Below are 24669 nucleotides of genomic sequence, written 5' to 3'. Positions count from 1 at the left end.
AGTTTGACTCTCCTGTGTCTGAACATTTACAAACCAGTGAAGTAAATTTAATCCAGAAAAATTCATTGAAGAGCTGAGTGTGCCGTAATCGTTACCAAAGTTCAACTTAAAGTTGAAATCTTGCTACCAGTGGGTTTGTGGACGCATGTCGCCTCCAGAACCAAGCTGGTCCAAAACCAGCCAGAACGATGGCAGAAGCGTGAGGTCAGATCTGCCTGCCCAGGTTTTAGTCTGGTTATAAATATACTTGAACCTGCGTATAGGATTTGAAGGATGTGTGGATTAGATGAAACATGGAATATATAGTAAGTCTACAAAAACCTATTCAGATTTCTCAAATGAGCATAAATATGTACGATAGAAAAAAAATAAGACCAAACCCCAAAGGAAGTATTTAGTTCAATCTTATCATATTACATATGACATTTAATCCAATCTCCTGCCAGGCTGTGAAATAACACAATCCACTCGTGGCACAAACTGTGACTGCGCCACAGAAAGCCTGAAGAATGAACAGCTCTTCATTTCCAGCTTCTGTCCCGTCACTATAGCTTCACCCTGACGTATCGATGCTGACGGCTGACGAGGTCAAACGTTCCTCAGGAGGCCACAGCACGGATTTGTCAGATAGTATTAAACCAAATCCCTCCTGTGCCCTTATTTAAGGGATCAAATCTAATCTTGCTCTGCAGTTTCCACTTGTTTTAGTTTTCTAACATTTCTTTCATTCTTGATTCGTTGCTTTTCTGTTCAGGTTGTTTGGATGAAAACATCTTTAAAAAGGATGAAAGAGCTGAAATGACCTTCTGGTGAAGCACTTTGGGTTATCATGACCTAAATCTACAATGCCAAATTGATTTGTTATTAAAGAGGTTTATGTGTGTTTGTCGTTCTGATTATGACCTACAGGTGATAAAAACGGACCTGTCTCCTGAACAGCCCGGTCTCCTCCATGCTGCATCGATCCAGTGTTCATGCACAAGGAGCCCAGACCAGGAACCAGGAACACGCCGTCCAGCAGGGGAACATTTCTGTGGAAATCATTCATTTTTCATTGGTCTGATGGAATATTTTTACATTTTAGGAATAATTTCCTCTCATTGGCTGTAAGCCAGAACGCTCAACCAATAATGAACACTTGGTAAGATGTGTTTCAGACTCAGTCAATGAATTTATACATGTGGCCAAATTCACACCGCAGTGATACGATGAAGGTCGTCTGAACTCTCAGGCTCCTCCAACAGCATTCCTCTTCTCTTCGGTTATGGCCACCGTATCCCAAGATGCATTGCAGGGGGATGTTTGTCCATGTAACATGACGGGCAAAGCGGGATTCCTTCAGAGGATGCAGGCCTGAATTTAAACACACCTGCTATGGAATGCAGTTCAGAACTGAATGACTAAAATCACTGGATGATGATAATTCAGAGACAAACCTGATTGGTCAGAAGTTTCAGTCACATGCAGCAAAAATAAAGACCAAACATTGTTATTCTCATTTGGGTTTCTGTCCTGTTATATTTTCATCTCCCAAACATAAAGGTCAGTTTTGGTTAGAAGCATCAAACACACACACACACACACACACACACACACACACACACACACACACACACACACACACACACACACACACACGATTTTAATTGAAAGTGAACAGAGGTATAAGACCTGGAAGTCAGCAGTTTTGGTTCGTGCGTGTGTGTGTGTTCTGTGTGTGTGTGTGTGTGTGTGTGTGTGTGTGTGTGTGTGTGTGTGTGTGTTCTGTGTGTGTGTGTGTGTGTGTGTGTGTGTGTGTGTGTGTGTGTGTGTGTGTGTGTGTGTGTCCTCTGTTCCTACATTCACTCTCAGGTAGAAGCAGAGAAAATGCAGCTTGTCATTCGTTGGCCTACTTTCCAGGTTGGTTCTCAGAGCTCGTCAGCAGTGAAGGTAAATTCTGAGTGATTTCTGAGCGGCTCACAGATTCCACACGTTTCTGCAGTGTTGCTATAATTACTGCACTGTGAAGAGTTTTCATCCTGTTTAGGTCAAACTGTCAGGGTGTGCGTGTTTGTGTTTGCCATGCAGAACAGATGCATGCATGGTGGCATGCGACTGGTAAAAATGGACTTTCTAAATGCACATGCATCTATATCTGTCCTGTAAGGTTACATTGCTGCGCTGCAGAGCTGTTGTGACAGTGAGAGGATGTCCGTGGGGGAAGAGCACCATGTGCCTGCTGTCAGCATGTCAGGGGTCTTTCCACTCCAGCAGGGACCATTAAAAGTGTGTTGGGCAGGAAGGCTGTCTGAAAGCATGCTGAAGCGAGGCGGTGAGGCGACCAGGTGCTGTTTTAAAGTAGGTGCTGGTGTCCTGTGTTGCATGAAAGGTGTGGAATCAGTCGGCGCCATTCTGAGCTCCCTGCACAGTCACACAATGGCTCTTAAGATGGAAATGTTTTATGAATCAAGTCTTCTGTGGTTTAATGCATCTTCTTCTGGAGATTTAAAAGATGACTTTCTTAAACTGCAGCTGGTGCAAAAAGAATCATCTGTCCATGAGGAGCATGAGAACCAGCAGGGACCTTTAACAGCCTCTGACTAAAACAGAAATTAAATACTGGCTGCTTGTCAGAGGGTGTTTTGACCTTTATGAATATTTTATTTATGTACAGATATGTCCATATCATAGTGATTAAGGTATATAAAAAAGTGTCACATGGTTTTTGTGGAAACGGAAACCAAACATGACTTTTCTGACAGTGAGTCTCAGAATCAGGACTGATCTGACATGCTAACGGCTAAATAACTGAGCAGCAGAAACGACATTCTACACCAACGTGTCCTGGATGACACCATCAGTTCAACTCTGCTAATCCGCTTCATTTGATTTTGCTGCTCCTTTTCAAATCTGTGTCTGTGTGGAGTCGCAATCCGATGGTTCTGGATGATGGATGGAAGAGACGGCTGCAACTTCCTCCTCTCTGCAAACAGCAAGCCTCTTTTTCAAAGTTCAGCTCTTCTGGAGATGCTAATCAGAGGAGTAAAATCCCATTGCCATGGTTACACATCCTAAAAAGTGCCAGAGCAGAAAACCGTCAACATCCAGAACCAGAGAGAATCATCCAAACATGAGACGCCTCGACCTCAGAGAACCAAAAAGCCACAAACATCAGAACCAACGCGACCGAGCCGGTCCAACACGGTCCAACACGGTCCAACACGCCGGTCCAACACGGTCCAACACGCCGGTCCAACACGCAGGTCCAACACGCAGGTCCAACACGCCGGTCCAACACGCCGGTCCAACACGCAGGTCACAAAACACACACTAGATAAACTGGACTGTTTTCAGGTCATGCTTTTAATAGAGCATTTATGAAGGTCATCTTTCTTGGCCACAAATTCAAAAATAAAAATCACAGGATTGAAACTCTGGACTCGTATATTAATAAAAAACTTTTGCTAACTAAAACTCTAGAATTATATTTTTTACAAAATATTACTTCTGTAAAACATTAATGTCATTTGCTTATTTTAAATAACATTTGACAATATTAAGATAAAATATTCATATTTCAACTAAGCTGTACATGAAACTCAGAGAGCTACAGTGATTAGATAATTATTGCAATCTTACTGCAATAAAGCATAAAAACTAGATAAGAGATGATGTGAGGGAAACTTGCTTTGCTTTATAATAATAAATCATTTTGAATGTAATTTTCTGAGGTTCCTGTTTCTGAACTTTACAGACCTGATCAGACACAAACTTCCCTTCCTTCCCATTCATTTGCCGACTCACCCTCCGTCTTCCTCTTTCCATCTCTGATTTCATCTCAGGCGAGATATTTAAATCTTCCACCAGCTCTGCTCTTTCCCATGTTCAGCTAACAGACAGTGATGGGGCCGAGCGCGGCGGCGTGTGGCCGCCGCCGCGCCGCTGTGATGAATTTATCACGGCACACGCTGCAGCATCGCTGAGCGAGCTGCAGCATCGCTGAGCTGCAGCATCGTTGAGCTGCAGAGGCGGAGTTCTGCTCCTCCAGCCTGGTGTGAGGCTGCAGTGGGCGAACATACGTGTGAGCTGACTCTGTGTGGATTCCAGGTTGCGTCTCAACTTGTTCAGATCTGGCACCTTCCATAAACATATGGAAACAAATTTCATAGACAAACAAATTTCAGTTTGTGAAAATTGAGTGGAAGGAAAAAATGTGGTCAATTATACCACTTTTTTTCAAATGACTTTGATACTATTAGCTTAGCTTCCCCAAGATCAATACGACTCGATGAATTCAAGTTGAACCAGATGTTTGATATCTCAGTTCAAGTTTTATTTTTCAACAGTTAAAAGATTTTCAGGTAGTTATTTATATTGATGCTCTTATTTTGAAGTCTGTTTGCACTGCATTGTATCACTTTCTCAATGAAGTTTCTCAAAATTCAGCAAAACTCAACAATAAAACTGAAGCCAAGATGTTAAACTTCACTCTGTGGAGCAGCTGGTAAAAATGCTGCTAAAGGGTTAAATACTGGAGCCATGTTGTGATGACTATCTGAAGGCGGAGCTTCTTAAAGAGACAGAGGCCCAATTTCAAGGCGTTTAATCATGAGATTTATTGAAGACATATTTAAGATTTATAGCATTTTTCTAACAACTAAAAGAAACACAGTTATTGGATTGTGCTGTAAAATGGCCGCCGTGTGCCTGGAAGACAAATCAAACTGTCCCTTTAAGGCTTTTTTTGTAACTGGAAAATGAGCTCCTGCATGTAACGTCACAAATTAGCGACCACTATCCCTCACCTAGGAACCCCAGCCCGATACCTAGCAGCCACAACGTAACTCCAGAACGTTTGGTCAGCCGGTTTACTGCTGAGCAAAAAAAAAATAATGTTTTGTTGTCGTTTTAAGTCATACTTTACCACATTATAATTTTACAAAGGAGATTAATTCCTCGTTTTCATTCTACACAGTAATAATTTTCACTTATTTCAAGGTTTGTACTCATTAAAAGATATTTAATTTTTCTTCCAATGAAAAGTTTGTCTTTGTATTTTAACTAGTGGAGTTTACGGGTTTTGACCCGTTTTGCATTCCGTACAACCAGGTTCTGAAGTCTCTTCTTTCATCACACTGAGAGGCTTCTGACATCAACAGGAAAAAGGTTTTGGGTTTTTTCTTGGCTGATTTGACTTGAATGGATCAAAAGCTTCAAAAAGAAAAACTCAGACATAAATACTAAATCACAGGCAGCCTGTAAATATTTTACGTTCCACTAAAATAACTGATTCACTGTAAAAATAGGAATTTAAAGTATTTTAAACAAACATTTCTTTAGTTTAGCCCCAAAAAGAAAACTTGCAGAAAGGAACACATTTCTTTCTGCTTGAGGCTGAAAAAAAGTTTTTTCCCTGAAGGTGAGCGCTGAGTGACAGCTGAGTCTGCGTGGGCAGCAGAGACAAAGTTCAGCCGCTTGTGCACAGGTCGGCCATTTTGCCATTTTTAAGAGGACCATAACTGATAATACAATGACATGCACAGCTTCAAATCATCCTGCCAATAAATACTTTGTTGAACAACAAATTTGGCATTTAAATAAGATATTAAAGATTTCATAATTCCATCTGCCTAAACAGAATCAATATACAGAAACATTGTAGTGTTTCAACCATCTTATTCAGCTAAAATGATCAGAAAAAAATTCTCATGCATTCTTCAATATGTGTATCCTTTCACTGATGTTTCGCTCACTGCTGCTCTGATGGCTCTAAAATGTGACGGCAGCCATGATGCAGGAATTCTTTGTCCTTGCATTCTGCACCATTTGGATGATTTGCTCTTGTTTAATAAAACAGGATGCTGCTGTAACAAAATGACTGGATTCTCTCATCTCCCAGCCCCTTCCTGCAGGATGCTGTGGTGTGTGTGTGTGTGTGTGTGTGTGTGTGTGTGTGTGTGTGTGTGTGTGTGTGTGTGTGTGTGTGTGTGTGTGTGTGTGTGTGTGTGTGTTCAGTAATATGTACTGCTTTGTCTCCGTGTCCTTGTCCTAGTTCAGCAGAGGAAAAAAGAGCATGCAGCGACAGAAGAGGAGAGAAAAACTGAAATGATCATCATAATATCGTGTCACTGAGGACAGAGAACAAGATGTCTCTCAGTATAACACACTTTCTGTTACATCTCTCTCATCTGAGGGTAGAAATCTGAAGAAACCCTTAAAATATGAAAACAATGTGTCACTTTCCTCATAAAGTAAACTGCATTGGATCGTAATCAGCCATAGTCTGTACCACTTTTAGCTGATGTCTGTCTCCATTAGGGAAGAGGCAAGGCACCATCCATCAGCAGAAACACCCTGGACACACTCCGACACCCAACGCAGGTTTAGAGACAAATGAAGCCACAGCGCTTATTTGGCTGTTGGAGAAACCAGAGATCCACCCAGGAGATCCAGAAAGATTCAGATCAGGATTTCATCCTGGACGCTGCAGAAACCACAGCTAATAACAGCTGCAACAGGCAGTGAAGGAAACACATGGCAGTTATGACCAGAATACTGAGCCACGACTTCAAGAAGAGAAATGTGATTTAGAATTTTTCTCACATTTATATCTTTCAGATTACACGAAGATGAGCTCAGGAAGTGCTTTTCAAATTCATTTTTAAAAGGAAAAGCATCTATCCACACCAACCGGCCCAATAAATCCAATGACTGCTTGTTCCACCCTCTGGAGCAGAAGAGCAGAAACTTTCTGCTTTGCTGCATTGTTTTCATTCAGAGGATTATTTCACAGTCAGATCAGCGTCATGTTCCAGACTTCATGTCTCCTGCTGCTAATTGATCTGGGTCAGAACCGGCAAACGGGTCATAAGAAGCTACGCTAATGTTAGCTCTGCTGTTTATGGCTGACAGGCGTCACCTTGACTGGAACGTCAGATCTGATTGGCTGTTTAATCAGCTGCTGGTCCTCTCCACTGTTTCTCTTTTTCCAAATAATCCAGAAGCAATCTATCAGTAATCAGTAAATCAGTCTATTTGGTCAAGGTTAAAATATTGATCCTTGACTTTAAACTTCACTCAGGAAGAAAAATTCTCTGAAATCTTGGAGAATGACTAACACTGCGTTGTTTTTGTTGATCTGAAGAATGAATCTAAAGGAACAAACAGCACAGGCCTGACTCAGATCAGTTAGCCTGAGGAAAACCTGCTGTTTGCTCATTTTCTGCTGCAGATTCACTGGACCTGCTGCGCTGTCACTGAGACGATGGTAAAAACCTCCAGGTTCCTGCCAGGGGTGAAATATTAATGCAGGACTGCCAACAACAATGACGCGTAATTTACTGTAATTACCGTTTTCTTTCTCCAGTGTGAAGAGGTAAGTAATATCCTCATTGTGATATGATCATTTATAACACAAAACATTTGCAGAGAAGTCGACCCAGATTAAGGTAGTTGATGTGTTTGTGTTGGTCTGTTCACTGAGGCATTAAATAATCCAACAGGAGGAGCAGAGTGAGGGTTTAACGGATTCATTATCCATTTCAGCCTCACAACACGTCTGATAGGATTCCTTTGGGTTCTTCCTCTCTCTACGCCTCTAACATGTGCTTATCATTCATGTTCAGATTCCTCCTGTTATCCCAGGAGGCTCATTTCTATATGACACTGACAGGATGATTACTGAAACAGACATGCATATGAGTACAGACGCATGCGTAAGCCCGTCAGAATGAATACATTCACACATAGAAGCTTGACTTTACTGGGAAATGTTTTCACTTTGGTCTCAAAGAGCAGAACAGAGAAAAGGTCCACTTATGTAGTCGATTTTCAAGAAAACATGAAAACATGAAAAACTGAAAATTGTTTCTTATTGTTGAAAATGAATAAATTAAGAAAAAGTAAACGTTGGCCTCAGTTTACAGAAATATCTAATAGAAAAAGCACAGCACTGGTCAACAGATGAAGCAGGAAAATGAAAATAAAGTCAGTGTATAGTCAGAAATATGTTCCTTTGTGAAACAATGAAACGCAGCACTGTGAGCTGCATTAATGCATCTTACACACATCCATTAGCTGCTCCATGCGAATCATGTAAAAGGTAATTGCTGCCCACAGGGCAAACACTGGACAGTGCCATTCAATTTATCACAATATACAGAGTCCAACACGCACCGGACATGAACACGCTGCTGGTGTGTCGGCCTGGGAGACCGAGAGCGGACCGCAAATCAAGTTACAGGGCAGCTCATTGCTCACAGCAGAGGACGCGCTGACAGACGGAAAACCCTGAGCAGCACACATTACACATGTACACCACTCACCCAGGGCGGGGCAGGGAGGGACGGCCAAGGAACTGTTGTGAGTCCAAACAGGATTAGACTGCACCGTTAGGGAAAGAGAAAGAATACAGCAGATAAGAACAGCAACATTATAACTCTTAGATAAACCTACAAACTCATGTTAAACATTCATTAATCTCTTAATCTCCATATTCTCTACCATATGGATTAATTGGTTAAACCGATCAGTCATAGACATACTTTGCAAAAGCAGCTATTGGCTGTCCTACTGTCTCTATGACAGCTTTGCTTTGTTATCGAAAATCAACAAGTGACTAAAAATAATCTAAATATGCTTAGAACTACAATTTAACTTAAATTTAAGAATGTAAGTTGTCTGAACCTACACTGCTGGTCTGGTCTGTTGCAAATTATTTAGTTAGTTTAACAGAAAAAACTGCAAATGAGTGAATCCATGAATACTGAATTGTGACCAGGTGACGGTTCACCGCTGCCTTACAGCCAGGGTCTCTCACCTACACTGCCCCCTACTGGTGACCTAAAGCAAGTCTTTCAATACTCCAGGTTTCTGTCACATATTTAATAAAAATAAGGAGAATAGGGGGCGCTGTGATGGTGCAGGAGTTAAGCACTTAGACTCCCGGCCAGGAGACTTTTGTCTTCCCTTCATTACCCACTTTCATGTCAATTCACTATCAAGTAAAGGCCAACAGAGCCGATAAAACCTTAACACATAAATAAAAGTAAGGAAATAATGACAGTAGCACATAGTAGCTTAAACTAATGTTGAAAATTCTTTCAATTGGCCTATGAAATTCCAACTACATTCATAAAGCACGTGAGAAAAAAAGGGATGACAGGAGTTTGAATGCCTGCCTCACTAGTACACATATCTATACTTGTATGTTTTCAATACAATGAGAGCAACTCAGACTGTGAACAGCTTTCCTCTTGCTAAGCACCGATTGATGGACCAGTTCAAATACTGGACTTGTGTTTGCTCTTAAATCACTGCAGTCTGTCTATCGACGTGTTAAATTAGTTGGGAAAATATTTGCTTGAGCAAAGAACACAACCTGATGAAAGTATTTGTGTGTTAATAAAGCCAAAATGAACAGAGAAGTTATAGTGTTCATACCACCAGCATATTTCACTGCAGTATGGTAACTGTTGAGGGATTAAGCTGCCTTCTGTGTCCTCATGGTATTTATAATGTGTAAACCATTATTTATTAGTTTTACTTGGGCTAATGGAAAACAAAAAGCTTAATGAACACAAATAACCGCAACGCAAAAGAACAGTTCTTTATGGAGCCTGATTAAAGTCAATAATGACCAATAAAGAGTGCAGAAATTGAAAAGTGTATTGTGAATAAATAAAAATACACCAATAACAGATAAACAGACAGACAGATTTAACAGTATGCTCTTGTTACGCAATTAAAAACAATTACTGTTCAACGCTTATATAATCCTAGATTCCAGTTGAAAATCTCTCTTTTCTTTGTTTCCAAAATTATAGTTCGGTATACAATCCGGGGGAAAAACAGCAAAAGGGAAGAAAAAGGCCTACCAGGTCACCATTGGGTCAGTTCAGTTCTGTTCGGTTTTCGTTTGAATGTAGAAAAAATCCCTGACCTGCAAAAGGGCCAGAACACAATCAATAACAATTCAAATTCAATCATTAATTCATATCAGTTTACTGTAAACATTAATGCAATACACTCTAAATAACTAAACAAGCAGTTCAGAAGTCATATGGGGCTTTCAATGCAGTATTCTTTAGGAAAACTAATACATTTAACTGCGCAGTTATATTCAAACATGCTACTTCCGGTTAGCATGACAATCACAAAATTAAGTCAAAAAGTACAAAATTAAAATACTAAATCAATTAGGTATTATAGCCGAATGAAACGACATATCTTTGTAAATTAATGGGTGTGACGTCATCTAGTGAAATTTAATCATAAAGGTTTAAATTAAGTTTGAATTTTGAAAAAAAAATTCTCAATGGAGTTCCGCTGTAGCGGTAACAGCGCCACAACAAATGATTTTAAACAGCTGAACTGAATCAAACACTGCTATAAACTGGAAAATTGCAAAGTTTACCGCTGAGTCTAACGTAGCGGCACTCAGTGACGTCATTCCCGGAAGAGTTCACTGATCATGAGACATTTCTTAGCTTCTTTTAATGTACTTTAGTAACATGGGCTACAGATTCATAATGGCGGACAACGTAAACTCCCCATTAGCTCAGACTGCTAACTTTTCACCTCTGCAGCAAAAGGGCGGGGCGGCCCGCTGTCAGTCTCATACCTTATATGGAAATGGGACTATTGCATTCCGGAAATGAAGGGGGCGCTAGTGACACTATTTTCTGTGCTTGCCGCGTTTTAATAATTGTAATAATAACGCATTGTATTTGACAACGCCTTTCAAAACACCCAAGAACACTTTCAACATTTAAAATAACAAATTAAACAGTAAAGAAATGGCTACATAACGTGTTACGTCACATGGTATGTCCCTTTTTGTATTTTAAATATTGTTTTCAGAACGCTCCACCACCTGTGCAAAAGACATTGATCTTACCGAATACTTAATTACAAGTTATTTTATAATGGTAAAATCAACAATATATCTCCAGTCATAAGGTTGAACTGAAGAGGATATTTTTTTTAATGGTTACAAGTATAAAAAGACCAAACTAATCAATAACAAGTATAAAAAGACCTAATAACTAAAAAAAGAACAAGTATAAAATGACCGAATAACTAATCAGGAACAAGTATAAAAAAGACCTAATAACTAAACAAGAACAAGTATAAAAAAGGCTAAAAAAGAACAAGTATAAAAAGACCGAACAACTAACCAGGAACAAATTATAAAAACAACTGACAACTAAACAAGAACAAGTATAAAAAACCGTAAAATCTAAACATGTATAAAAACACCTATCTCCTAAACATATTTAAAATGGCCTTTTTCATGGCGCTCAAGGTCTTCCATCGAGGCTGAAGTCTGTTTTTCATTATTTCATTAGGACATTAACAAGTGGAGCCATAAAAACTTAAGATCCGTTTACTTCTGTGCGCCAGGTCCTCCATATTTAGCCGGAAGTCCTGGGAAGTGTGACATCAGTTATCACGTGATCTCCTGTTTTTGTTTCTTTTTTGTGAACGTGAGCAGCTTAGTGGTGGGGCAGGGTTAGTGGCAGAGTCCAGTAAAAGTATCGGTACCGCTCCAAAATATGACTTTGGTAAAAGTAAAAGTCACTGAAATGTTACTTGAGTTAAAGTATTAAAGTATCTGAAAGTTCTTGTACTTAAGTCTGGAAATTACTGTAAAAATGGATGAAACTCAAGTAATGTAATGAAAAGAGAAAAGTAAAACAAGGCAAATGCAGTTTGAATGACATTTTTTATATTTTGGTAAACTTGTTAAATACACTTAAAATAATGAACAGAACCAAGTGCAGGCAAAATGAAACCTGCTAATAGATAAACCTGCAGCATCATTTAGTTAAGAACATTAGGTGCAGGTTAACTTAACCTGCTTTAGGTTAACTTAACCTGCTTTAGGTTAACTTAACCTGCTTTACAACTGAACCAGCTTCTTAGCAAACCCTCCAGGACAGAAAATACAAAGTTTCTATAAGCCTGAAGTTTTCCCTTTCAGTAAGGTCAGTGCTGAAAATGAGAAAAATAAATAGTCGGTACAGAAAATGCGGCCAACATGAAGAGAAAAAACACGTTAGGATTCCTCTACTTCACACAGTATAGGTGCAACAACTGGTCATTATGCAAAAGAAACAAATAATTGGGAGGGAAATGCAGCTTATTGGCATCTAAAGAGGAGAGCTTTTTAGTTAACTTGGTGTTTAATGGGAGAAGCGAAGCAGACCTCCATGAAGCTAAACCCCACCTACTCAAATAATCCAGCAAATTGTCTGATTGGTTAGTGCAAAGTTTGTGCAGCTTTGGTTTTCGAGATATTAAAAATAATTTTTTAGGCCATCCAAAATATCTACTTTTTAAGATCATAATTACTGAAAACATTGAGTCTGACTAAAAATTCACTAGAGAACAGTGTGTCTCGTTTAACTGCATGAATTTTGTGTCAGTTGGTCTATTTTCATTAGTTTATCAGGAGTTTGGATGTAAAATTTGTTGACTCTCCCTGAGTGAAACTCCGACACCTTGAGGAAAAGGGAGTAACTAAACCACACATTGAAAATGTATCGGAGTAAAAGTATGCAATTGAGTTCAGAAATATAGTGAAGTAAAAGTGAAAGTTATCAAAAAATGTCCATACTCCAGGAAAGTATGAAGTACTCCAAAATATACTTTCGTAAAGTAGTGTAATGAAGGTCTTCATTACATGTAGGAAGACAGTTTAAATGTTTTAAATGTTTTAATCGATTACTCAGTTCTTTCCTTATGAGGGTTCTGGGACAGACCAAATATAGAGGGGGAGCAAAGCACTGTGACTTTTAGAATTTACTAATTGGATTGATATTTATAAGAGTATTTTTAGAAATCAAATGATTGCTATGAAATGAAGTGTTTAATATTATGTTGAAGATGTATTTGTGTATATGTATTTTGTTTTATCCTGCTTTTTGGGGGCTGTGAATTGGTGCAGTCAGGGACTATAAAAGCCGACAGGTTGCCCACATGTGGGTGTGGCTGCTGCGGGAATGCATTTTACCCCTTTGTATGCAGGATTGTTTGTTTAAATGTTGGTGATTAAACACCTGGTTGGTCTGCACTGCATCTCTCCGCCTCAAGACTCCTCTTTTAAAGCCTGCCGCTAAGGGTCATTCTAACAAGTGGTGAGGTATTTTCACTTCGTTACTATACAACACTGGTTGGTGGTACATAGGACATAGAGATTGTATTTATTTGCTAATGTAAAAAAAAATAAAACACAATGCTGAAAGGAATTTATGTGAATTATTTTTAGGCATGTACAGGAAAACATATTTGTTGTCATTTATTGTGCTGAAGAGTCACCACCTTTGAAGTGTATGTTGCTTGTATTACAAAGAATACTCACTAAAAATAACTGAAAATCCGAGTTGTGAGTAGGGATACATGGGCTGGCTCCCCTTTTAAAAAATACACACACTGCGACAGTAATGTGATTGTCTGGTTGAAGAAACAGACAAAATTCACCAGATGATGATGTTTCCAGGCTCCATGTCTGCTATTCCCATCACACCTGTCATTTTATGCTTGGTGTAAATGTTTGAGAAAATCAAAACATCTGGGGAAAAACGTCTTTACTCACCAAATGGAAAGTTACATAAAGGATTGTTTGTGTCATTTTAGCCTCAGGAAGCTGCATGCATTCAATAAAGAGTTAATTGAATGCATAAGAAGAACCAGCTTTATGTTCTAATCATGGGGTTGAAACACCTTTCAGGCACTCAGTGCCAGCTTTTATTGCTGAATGTGACAGTAGAGGCGCAGTTAGAGGAAATGAACCCAGAGAGCAAGTCTGATGGGCCTAATGGCCAAGCTGGCAATGTGTCTTCTGTAATTTATACAGCTCAGAAGCGCTGCGTGTCCCAGACAGCCCAGGTCGTGTGAGCACTCTGCAGCATCTAAAAGAGCCCAAATGACCCCAAATGACCCCCCAACACAGCAAGGCACAGAGCTGAGACTGGTGAGGTCACTGCTGGGCAGGAGTTACAGAGTGAGACCAGAAACGCAGAGGCCATGATGATTACTGTATCTCAAAATGTTCTTTTTTTGTCATTTGGGACATAGATCTCAATATTATTCGGATTTTGGGATCCTGTTTGTATTTTTCTGGGTTTGTAACATTATTAATTTATTTTACTGGAGTTTTTCTTGTTTTAATTAGATCAGCTTGTTTCTGCTTTACTTTAATCTGGATGCTCTCAGTTATTTTACATCCTATTTCATTTGTTTTTTGCTTTTAGTCGTTCTTTGCCCTGCTCATGTTGACTCCTTTCTCCCTGGTGCCATCTCTCTCTCTCTCTCTCTCTCTCTCTCCTCTCTCTCTGTCTCTCTCTGTCTCTGACTCTAATCCAGTTTTGGGATAACTGATATTGCTGCAGGTTTAAAACCTTTACTAGCTCAAGATAAGCAAATGATCCTCAGATAAGCTCATTCTGTCCAGGAGAACAAAGATTCAACCTGTGCACATCAGTGTCTTGTGCTGACTACTCCTGAATAGATGACACACACTTTCATTCACTTTAATGCAAAGCAGAGATATCATTCATTCATTCATTCATGGCTAACTGAAAGCAATGCAATGTCTCAGGATTAAACACTCTGAATGGGTTCAATAACTCCAGCCTGCTTAGCAGAAGATGACGGGTCAGCCTCAGCCCCTGTGATTAGAACGACTCAGTGGTTATAGATCAGGTGAGCAGCATCACAGCGTCAGGCAGCGTTTCCTCACAGATGTATGCTGGGTGTATGCAGCCTCTCCTTAATGAAACCGCTTCTAAAAATATAGTGGTGGAATTTTACAGCACTTCTGAGCAGATAATGCCCTGCATGCTAATAGGCCGGCCTTATCGTCAGCCATGACAGCATGCATACAGCATGAGAATGTGAAAGAGACGGGCCCTCTTGTGAATACAGTTCCAGTTCAGTGAAGGAGTCATAAAACACCCCACTCACACGTTTAAGCTGTCGTTCTGCGAGTCCACCAAAGTTAGTCGCTGCAGCGCTTTTCTTCTTTTCACGCTTTGGCTCAATTCTCCTGCAACACAGAGTAATATGGTGAAATATGTCCGCCAGACGGCTTAGCTCAGGCAACGCAAGGCGGAGACGTGTAATTGCTCCACAGGAAAGAGGTGTCACCTGCTGAAGGCCTGTTGGGACGAAGACATGTTCCCTTCTTCTTTTGAATTCAGTAAGAAGACATTTCTTTAATAATAATAATGAGGAACAAATACATTTGGACTGTAACTTAAAAGCAGAAATGAAATCTGGATTAGATTAACTAACTAACTAACTAACTAACTAACTAACTAACTAACTAACTAACTAACTAACATCTTGTCCCTCATTGGTTGAACTGGCCAGTCTTCATTGGCCCCTCAGGGTTTTATATTGTTTTTGGTTTCTTGTTATTCTAAATATTTTCAAAGTGTTTCACCAACTGTCCTCTTTCTCCTGGATGTGTTCACTTCTGTTCTGCTGTGTCCGGGGCGTTCGGTGGGGCTGCTGTCGATTGATCAATATTTAAATAAACTGTGTGATGCAGGGAATGTGGCAGCTTTTCATTGATTCATCTCAGTGTGGATCTTCTGCCTCCTGGCTGGTTTTTACCCGTTCACACACAGAACAGATATGGAAAGGCTTTATCTACCAACCATAAAATAAATGTCCTTCCTGCCACCCGGCTTCCAGGTGGAGGGCAGAAAGCTTATAACTCGCATGTTTCTGTTTGTGACAAAAGTGCCAAAGATCCTGTAAGTCAGAAAAACACAAAAACTTTAAAAAGGCTGCGCAAGATGAACAGAAACTAAAATATGGACTAAACACATTTTGTCTTCGTGAGACTACTGCTTATAATTTTTATTATTACGTTGAAAACATTTCAGATTTCAGTGTAATTTTGTCCAGTTTGACCCAAAAAGTGAGCTGTTATTTTTACAGGTTAATTTTCTACCTTGCAGAAGATTATTTATTTATGATGCACCAACATGAAAATTGTGGCCAACATCAATATCCGATGTTAATGCTGATCTTATAAACCGCACAGTATTACCAGTAGACCTGCTTTTTGATTCCCAGACCAAGTTGAAGAGTAAATAAATAAACATCTGAGTGTAAAGCCGTCATAAGAGCAGCTGAATCCACAGGAAAACTCAGCTGAAACCAAATGCTGCAGACAGTGTTTCTAGACAAGATTATTACAGCAGAGCGTTGGCCCGGTTCTCCCCTGCTTTGGGCAGAACATGTTCTGTTTTGAAGCTACATAAAACCCCTCTGTCTGTGACATAGCTGCGTGTTTTGTTGTTGGAAGATACGCTGCCCACATGAAGCAGGCCCACCGCCCAAACAGGCTTTCACACATTTGGGATGAAAACCTCCAAATCAGTTGAAAAAACAACTTCCCTTCTGTCAAACTCACAGTAGTCATGCTTTTTATTCCAAAATATGATTTGGCTGTAAAGCAAACTGCTGCCTGGAGAAGAAACCCAGTGAATTTTAAATGGTGGTAATAAGTGCAGTTTTTGGACAACTTCAGATCTGCTCATATTGTCCAAATGTTGGAGACTGTGAAAAAATGGAAGGAAAATCACACCTTTTTTTGAAAAGTGGAACATTGTAGTGTTTGGTCTGCATTTTTATTCATCTCCTTTTGCTCAGACTCCCTGAAGCAAAGTTTTATGTTATTTTCACAAGATCTGAATGTCTACCAATGTTTTAAATAAATGGTGCTGTGCAAAGGTATTTACACCTGAAAGGATTCCTTCTGTTTCCTTCTTTACCCTAATATGGAAATATAATAAGGCACATAAAGCAGAAGTATCAGTGGTCAAGCTCTAATCTTGTCTAGTCTCTGTTGGTGTGTCTGCAGAAAGAAAAGATGCTGAATCCCTGCAGAGTAAAACAGGATGGAGCTCTGCATCCTCTGCAGAAACTTATGCTAGTTTATGGTGAGAGCTTCTCAAAATTAGAGGATTTAATAGATGAAAATCAAGGTTTCTAATTCCTGAACTTTTCTTTCTTTCTGTCTCCAGCCTCTTCAATCCTATTACCTTAATTTCAACTGGTTCTGCGTCTCTAACTTTGTATTTATCTGAAGGTGAGAAGAGTTTCACATGAACAACTACTGATGGAGATAGAACAGATTAATGTCCAAACACAAACTCTCATTAATGTTTGATTAGAAGCTAATTTGCCCTTTGGGAGCCACCAGTTTTACAACAACAAACTTCCAGTAAAGTGTGTAAAAGAAGCTCAGGCAGCTCCACCATAAACCATTTTAACAAGCTGTTTAAAGTCAGACAAAAGGAGAAACATATTCTGTTAATCATAATAGAATCTTATGTATATTAATCACCGTTTGAAGTTAAATAATCAGAGATTGCTTCAGAAGCTGTCTTAGATTCCTACATTAACAAATCATAGGAAGTAAATAAGAAACTCAGCTGTCTTCCTGACTGCTTGTTATGTTCAAGCTCATAAGAACTGATGCATCAGAGCATCGGGAAACCATCAGCGTGGGACAGGTGGTCGTTATCGGTAACCATCAATCGCAGGGCGGGCAGAGGGTCAAAGGTCAGCTCTGAAGTGTTTGTGGATTTATCTCATGAAATGTCTCTGAAAAAGCAGCTTTGGAGTTCAATATTGATTTAATGAATGCTTTTCTACCCAAACCTTTTTGGAGTCAAATCCCTGTTAAGAACTAAAATATGTTGGTTTCAAAGCTTGTCAAGTATTTGTTTTTGTAGTTTATACATTTAGCAGAAACATTTATTTATCTGCAATTCTACAAATCCATCTGCTGTTGCTTGACTTCATCTCTGAAGTGAAGTCTCAGCACTCCAATGTTTGTTCAAAGCTCCTGAACTGTCTTGGTTAATAGATGAAGAGGGAGCCAGCGCCATGAAAACTCAGAGTTGTGTTCAACATCAAGAGGAGGCGGCGAGATACTGAGGGAGGAAGAGGAATCATTGCTGAACAGAAAGTTAAAGATCTGAGCTGCAGAACAACATGAGGCTGATGTTAAAAACCATGGAGTTCATCTGAAGTGGAGGACAAACTCAGCCCAGCACTTCTTTTACTAAAACAATCAGTCCCTCTTCATGCAATGCTAAACTGCAATGAATGTTGAAAAAATAATCATGCCCACTCAAGTTGTTGACATTTTCTTACTGTCCAACCACAGACTTGAATGCATTTTGACGGATCAGCACAACTGGGAAGAGAATGAAAAACACAAAGTTTAATTTTTCTTAAATATCTGCAAAGGGCTCAGCGCATCACTAAAAAGTTTTGAAAGTTTCACAAAGCTCAGTTCAGTTCAGTTTATTATGTGACAAGGTGGTAACTCTGGAGGAGCTGCAGAGAGCCACAGCTCAGGTGTCAACATGAGCTTCATCTTTTTGTGGATGGGTGAAAAACAAACAAGCTGTAAGTGATGAAAACACTGAGAACAAACACAGACACCAACATTATTTCTTTATCTTTAGTTTCTCATTGGAAGACGTTCTTTAGCGTTATTTCAGCTTCAGCGCGATTCCACATACCACCGCTGGGGGGCGTCTGTCGCATTGGTGTTTGTGCACGCAGAAGAAGAAAAAACCTTCCTCGATGCTAATGGAAGCGCAACGTTTGTGTGTCATGTTTTCTGCCTCTCAGGTCAGTAAAATGTATCTTGATGCATAAATGTTGATGACCTTTAGGAGCTGAAGAGGTTTTTGAATCGGGAGTCAACTAGTGAGTCACGTGATGCAGTTTGTGATGAGTACTGTGTAGAAAACGGGACATAAGTCTGGAGGCTAATTGATGCTAATGCTAGCAGACTGTTGAGCAGCTGAGAAACAGCAGCAGGACTCCTGGATTCACTGAACTGGATTTTGTACATTTCGCTGTTTTAATGTCTTTATCAGTGAAATGGAGTTTCTTTCTGAAAAACCAGTGAAACCATATTGTTACCACATTGTGAACTAACAGCTGTTGATGAGCAAAGCTTAGTGAACAGACCAGCATTAAAGGAGCATTGCACCTTTTTCAGTTTTGTAGGTTTTTGTGTAACGGATACAATACTATTATTCAGTAAAACAATACAGTTACAAGCTAAGATGTTTAAATATTAAAGTACATTTTATCTGTACAGAGTTAAAGTTGTGAAAGCTGTGAATAGTTAATTCATGTGCTTTTATTTTGATAGTTAAAAATGCAAAAGGTCTCAGAAAAAGGGACAAAGTATTTGAGTGAAAGCACAAATTAAAAAACTAAGATGATTGAGAGAATTAAAAGCCCTCTGAATACATTTTGTCATTTGATAAAATTCATTAATCTCACACGGAGGTTAATGTAAACCACTATTTGGAAGAAATGCATCATAACAGGATGGTAGAAAATTAGTAGTAGAGTCAGACTTTTCAGAAATGATTTGTCATCCTGATGTCATTTCTTCCATATTTTACTCACCACCTTTACTGTAGGTGTTTTTCACAGCGTTACGATCATCAGCTTCCTTCTTTTCACTTCTCCAAATTCTGGGATTTGGTTTTCCATCAAACAGATGTTCTTTTAAGGACGTTTACTGCCAGGTTGTCGTTCCAGACGGTGCCAGAGATGGGAGTCTCACCTCATTCATCAGCCACAGAGCTCAGGTCAAAGGTCAGAGTAAATATTGGCTGCACGTTTTGGCCAGAGATTAGCGTGGGTTGCTTGGTTGGCTGCTGTTTCCAGGGAAGCGCGTTGGCGGCACGCTGAGGGTGTGTTTCTGTGAAAGGAGCAAAAGGACGGAAACATGAGGTTAATTCTGCTCAGCCGGATTGCAAGGTCGTTGAGGTGGAAATTAAATTAACGCTGTTAGTTTCAGGCAACTTCCAGGCCTCCGCTCTGCCACCAGGAGGCTGAACATGCAGATATGAAGTAACTGAAAAATGTTCAACACAAACACAGTTTAGTGAAGCTTGACCAAAACTGGGTTGAGTTCTGAAGGAATTACTAAGGAAATGTATGTAAACTTCTGAAGTTACGTTTTGGGAAGCAGGAATAAATTGGAACAGAGTTTAGTCTGATTTATTGTCAGGCAGAGATAAAATAAGGGTTTTTATTGGGTCAATCCAGAGAAAATGCTCTGGCCTGCAGGAATTAAAGACACAAGGCGCCTCATGTGTGACAGCTGCTCCAACCGGGCCTGTTTCTCTTTCCTCTGCTCCTTAAGGGGTCAGCTGCGTCTAACCCTCTGCCTCACCTCAACACGCCGCTGTGTGTCCACAGGGAACCCAGTTGGCGTGAGAGCGCCTGGCTCGGCTCGGCCCCTGCTGACCTCCTCAGGTCAGAGCAGACTGGCAGGACGGAGAATCTTTCTGACATCTGGACCCACTCGGTTCTGTCTCAGCACACCGTGTAGACAAGCTGCTTCCCGACGTGAACCCGGTCAGTTTTACTCTACACAAAGTTGATTTTTAAATTCAGGAGTCTGCAGATCTTTGGCAATAAAACTTTGAAGGCTTCAGTTTGCTTTTGTTTTTGATTAGCCATCTGCTCAACACTGAGTACAAGCTGCACACCAGCTCTCAGGTAGCAAAGCCAATGAGATAAAAACTGCTTACAATATTATGTTTCACAATTATTTTTGGAACATATTTGATGTTTTATGATGAATGTTTTACAGGAGATGCTAGTTTTACTTAGATTCCAAAACTAAACGTGTTTAAATATTGAAAGAAAGGGAGAATGAGAGCTCGGTTTTCAAAGTACTGAAAAAAGAAAAACAATTTAAATTATTTTATTTTTTTATTTGTCTTAATCTAAATCAAGACGACAAGCATAGTGCAGTTTTTAGTTCATAGTATTTACAGGGACTTTTACAATCCAAAGGAAACTTTCCTCAAACTTAGAGTGTTTTCTGCATCTTACATCCTTTCCAGATTTTCCAGGCTGTTTTCTTGGAACTCTTAACAATTACTTTCCCATATTTTAATATTTGGTATCTCTGTGAAACTTTGTGGTACTTTTCCAAAATTAGCTCTGTACTTTATTGAAGCTTCCAGGAGACTGTTCAACTCTTGTTGGGTACATCAATAGATGTTTTTCTTTCTGACGTCTTACAGGATATTTAATCCAAACTCACAGTTTACTTTGCAGAAACATGGCAACCCTTCAAAGGAGCTAAACAGGGTCTGGGGAAGCTAAGACCCTGGTTAGCTTCCCCAGAAAAACCTCTTACAGGATTATTTTTAAATTAATGCATGCAATACAAGATATCTAGCACTTCTTCCTACAGACAATAACTGTTATTGTATGAAGAAAATCCTAGATAGAGGAAATACAAAGAGTTTATTTTCTTATTTCAGCAGCTTGCGTCTAGTCATGTTTTTCTCCTCAATACCACTATAATTGTTTTGCACCCTGACTCATAAAAATAAAGTTTTATGTTGAAGTTTAGCAGCCTAACTTTTTATCTGAGTTGTAATTAAGCTTAATTTTTCTGAACTGTGCTGCTGGGTTCTGAGCTGCTCTATTTCTCTATAATTTGATTCTCCTTAAACCATAAAAAACTTGTTCCTGCTCAGAAATATGGCCCAAACTTTTGGAAAGTGTCACAGCTGTCAGAGGAGTAAAACAATTTAGTAAAATCATCCTGGCTGTTGTGACAGTGTCCACACAGGCGCTCTCCGATCAGTCAGAAGCTGTCAGTCGTTCCTCAGGGGAGAAGTTGAATCTGTTCATAACAAGCTGCAGCTCCTGTTGGCCAGACGGCATGAGATCCCGTCCACGCATGGAAGCCTGATCACTGCAGATAATTCAACCAAACTACCTGGTTCACATCAAGAAGCCCTGCATGAAAAATATTAGTTCCTCATACAATGACATGAAGTTTGAATCAGCGTCGGTTTGCTGGCTGTCCGAAGCGAGTTGGACGTCTGTCTGTCCAGGGATCATCTGCATTTCCTCCAGTAGCATCAGTTTTCAGAACGAGACAAAATTGGCTGAAATGCATCGTCTGACTCACTGCTGTCCTACAAGTAACTGTAGTTTAACATTTACCGCTGCATTGATTTGATTCTGTTAGTTTTAATGAACACAGCCATGTTGGTCATGCTCCATTGACAGAAAGTTTAATGAAACGTGGAAGAGTCTTGGTGGCCGGCACCGGTACCGGTTCTGATGCTAGCTGTCACCTTTACTGCATACTGAGCCTCTCTGGTGGCAACACGTTCAGCTGAGTTAAGAGCTGTTTTAGTCAAGGAGTTAGATTAAAGTTTTGTCTTGGAGGTTGCATCATCATAATATGCAAAATGTTGAAGTGTAAATAACCTGCTGTGTTTGTCTTAACAGGCTTGATTTGGGTTAAGGCTGATTTACTATTACTCTAGAATGTGGCGTACCTCAGGGCTTTGTTTGAAGTTCATAACATTCTTATTGACAGAGCTTTAAAAATCATTTTCATCTCTGCCACCAGATATCATTTATTTTATGCTCTCTCCTTACATTGAAATAATATTTTATTCCGAGTGATGAGAGCCCGGTTCTGTTCACCTCAATGGTTCAGCCATGCATGTTAAATACGGAGAGCTTGGGAGGGAACCCGTTGCTGCTGCTGCTGCTGCTTTAAATGATTTAACTGATGAAGCGTTTGGGACGAGGTGTTTTCCTCTGCAGTGACCTCAGAGGAACGACGGCGACCAGCAGCTGAATGGAGACTCATCTGACGGCTGCATCTTTCCACAGATCATTCTGCCCAGTCACCATGTTAGCATTAATAAAACAGCGCTCTGTTTGCCATTCTGCTTCTGTCAATGCTGCCGGTACAGCTGCACAGTGAAAGCACAGAGCAGGAATCCAGTGCACTTCCTTTAGCCGCTGATGAATGTGGATTTAAACACAGCACAGTCCAGGGCTCAGGCTGCAGAGGAGATTTTAAAACCCAGTTTAAGGCAGGCAGACGAGTTCAGAGCTGATAACCTGCGGATGATTCCTGACCCAGGGAGCAGCCAGGTTCGACCGATAAGAAGCTACTGGCCTAATTAAAGCAGGAGGTGTTAGTCTGTCCCGGATCTGCCTGAATGAGCTTTTCAACATCCTGCAGATCTGGCATCAATCACATCATTTTATTCAAATGGACTTCAGCAGCTTGGAAATGTGTGAGTGCATCCAGTAGCTGCAATGTGATTGGTTGGCCGGTTCACTTTAAAGGTGGAACAATTTATTAGAAGCACCAAATAAAGTTGCTCATTTCATCTCCTTTCATCAAGAATCTCATTATTTTTATGCTGATCTGAATCTCAGAGAAGCTTTTTAAAGTTATTGCTGAGAAAATTAAGTGGTTATGATTCCTTGTAGCATATTGTAGCAAAATCATGTAATATCTCCAAAGTCTCCAGATCAGCATCTTCGGGCCTGAAAATTGTGCAGGAGATTCTGATCTAAGCACAAGTGACACGAAGCTTATTACAGCCACCAGCTCAAATCAGGCACATAATGAGCCCTGGCATGTACACAGGGCAGAGCCAGATCCCCTGCAGCCGCGGCGCTGATCCACCATGCGTGGACAGGATCTCATGCCTCTCAGGAGGACCAGGAGGATCAGGAGGACCAGCAGGATCAGGATCTGGAGGTCCAACAGGATCAGGATCTGGAGGTCCAGGAGGATCTGGAGGTCCAGGAGGATCAGGATCTGGTTCTGGAGGATCTGGAGGTCCAGCAGGTCTGTCTCTCTTTAGAACAGACAGATCATCACTGATTCTGACTGCATGGATCAGATGCAGATCAACCTCTGGAAAATAATCACAGCAGTTCGTTTAATTTGTTTCCTTCAGACGTTCAGATGCAGACCTGCTGGTGACGCAGTTTGGACCAGACAGATGGATTCATATTTGACCATAAAACATTCATTCATGTTTGACTCGAACATGAAATCAGATTTTTTTCTGCCTGCTAAATGAGACCAGATCTTCCATCCTCCACATTTTGGCACCGATTCTCAAACCTTTGGGTGAATTGGACCAAAATGTAGTTATTGTTCTTTCAGATGCTGCAAGTTATGCCTCATATTCTGTTTTTGTTGTTTTAGAGAAAGCAAAGACTCAATTTCTTCTCAATTGTTAACATTTTACATCAAAACAGAAAAACTTAACCACAGAATCTGTTATCAGCAAAGCTGAAACCAAACTAAGAAAGTTTTTAAAACATTAAAAACTTTCATGCACTCAGAATATATTGTCTGTTTTCAGTGCAGATTTATGGTCATAACAACCTGATGCATGCAGATTTAAACCTGCAGGAACACGACTTCCTGTTTCATAGCTAAAATAACTGAATTCATCAATAACGGGTCAGCAAACAGGAAACACGATGTTTTCTTAAATTCACCAAGAATGATCAGATATTAAAATGACGACAATAATCACTCAATGTTCCAGTTATGAGGAATCAAAGGAAACAAGCAGGTGTGTTTTTAATACGGATTTAAAGGAACTCAGCGTTTCGGCTGTTTTGTTGTTTTCTGGAAGTTTGGTCATAGAAGCTGAATTCTGCTTCTCTGTGTTGGTTCTGGTTCTGGATGCAGAGCAGAACCAAGTTATTCAAAATGCTGCCAGGCCTGCTTTCACATCATGATGGTTCTGATGGTTCTGGTTCTGATGGTGCCCCATGTCAGAATCTTCTGTCCGTCAGAACCTTTTGTCCGTCAGAATCTTCTGT

The 24669-nt window shown here is 40.1% G+C and overlaps 2 long non-coding RNA genes across 2 annotated transcripts; one reads left to right on the top strand and one right to left on the bottom strand.

The window, feature by feature from the left end:
• Positions 1-930: 930 nt before the first annotated feature.
• On the bottom strand, positions 931-9920 carry LOC129374844 (uncharacterized). The gene is made up of 3 exons (XR_008607555.1): positions 9855-9920; positions 8304-8361; positions 931-1031 (listed from the first exon to the last, which is right to left on the bottom strand). It is a non-coding gene; the product is annotated as an uncharacterized LOC129374844 (long non-coding RNA).
• Positions 9921-18581: 8661 nt separating this feature from the next.
• On the top strand, positions 18582-23571 carry LOC129374818 (uncharacterized). Its single transcript, XR_008607549.1, has 3 exons — positions 18582-18645; positions 20242-20400; positions 23471-23571. It is a non-coding gene; the product is annotated as an uncharacterized LOC129374818 (long non-coding RNA).
• Positions 23572-24669: the final 1098 nt, after the last annotated feature.

This window comes from Poeciliopsis prolifica, unplaced genomic scaffold (genome assembly GCF_027474105.1).
Source record: "Poeciliopsis prolifica strain line A6 unplaced genomic scaffold, Auburn_PproV2 SCAFFOLD037, whole genome shotgun sequence".
Taxonomy (NCBI): domain Eukaryota; kingdom Metazoa; phylum Chordata; class Actinopteri; order Cyprinodontiformes; family Poeciliidae; genus Poeciliopsis; species Poeciliopsis prolifica.
This window is presented reverse-complemented; position numbering and strand designations above follow the sequence as displayed.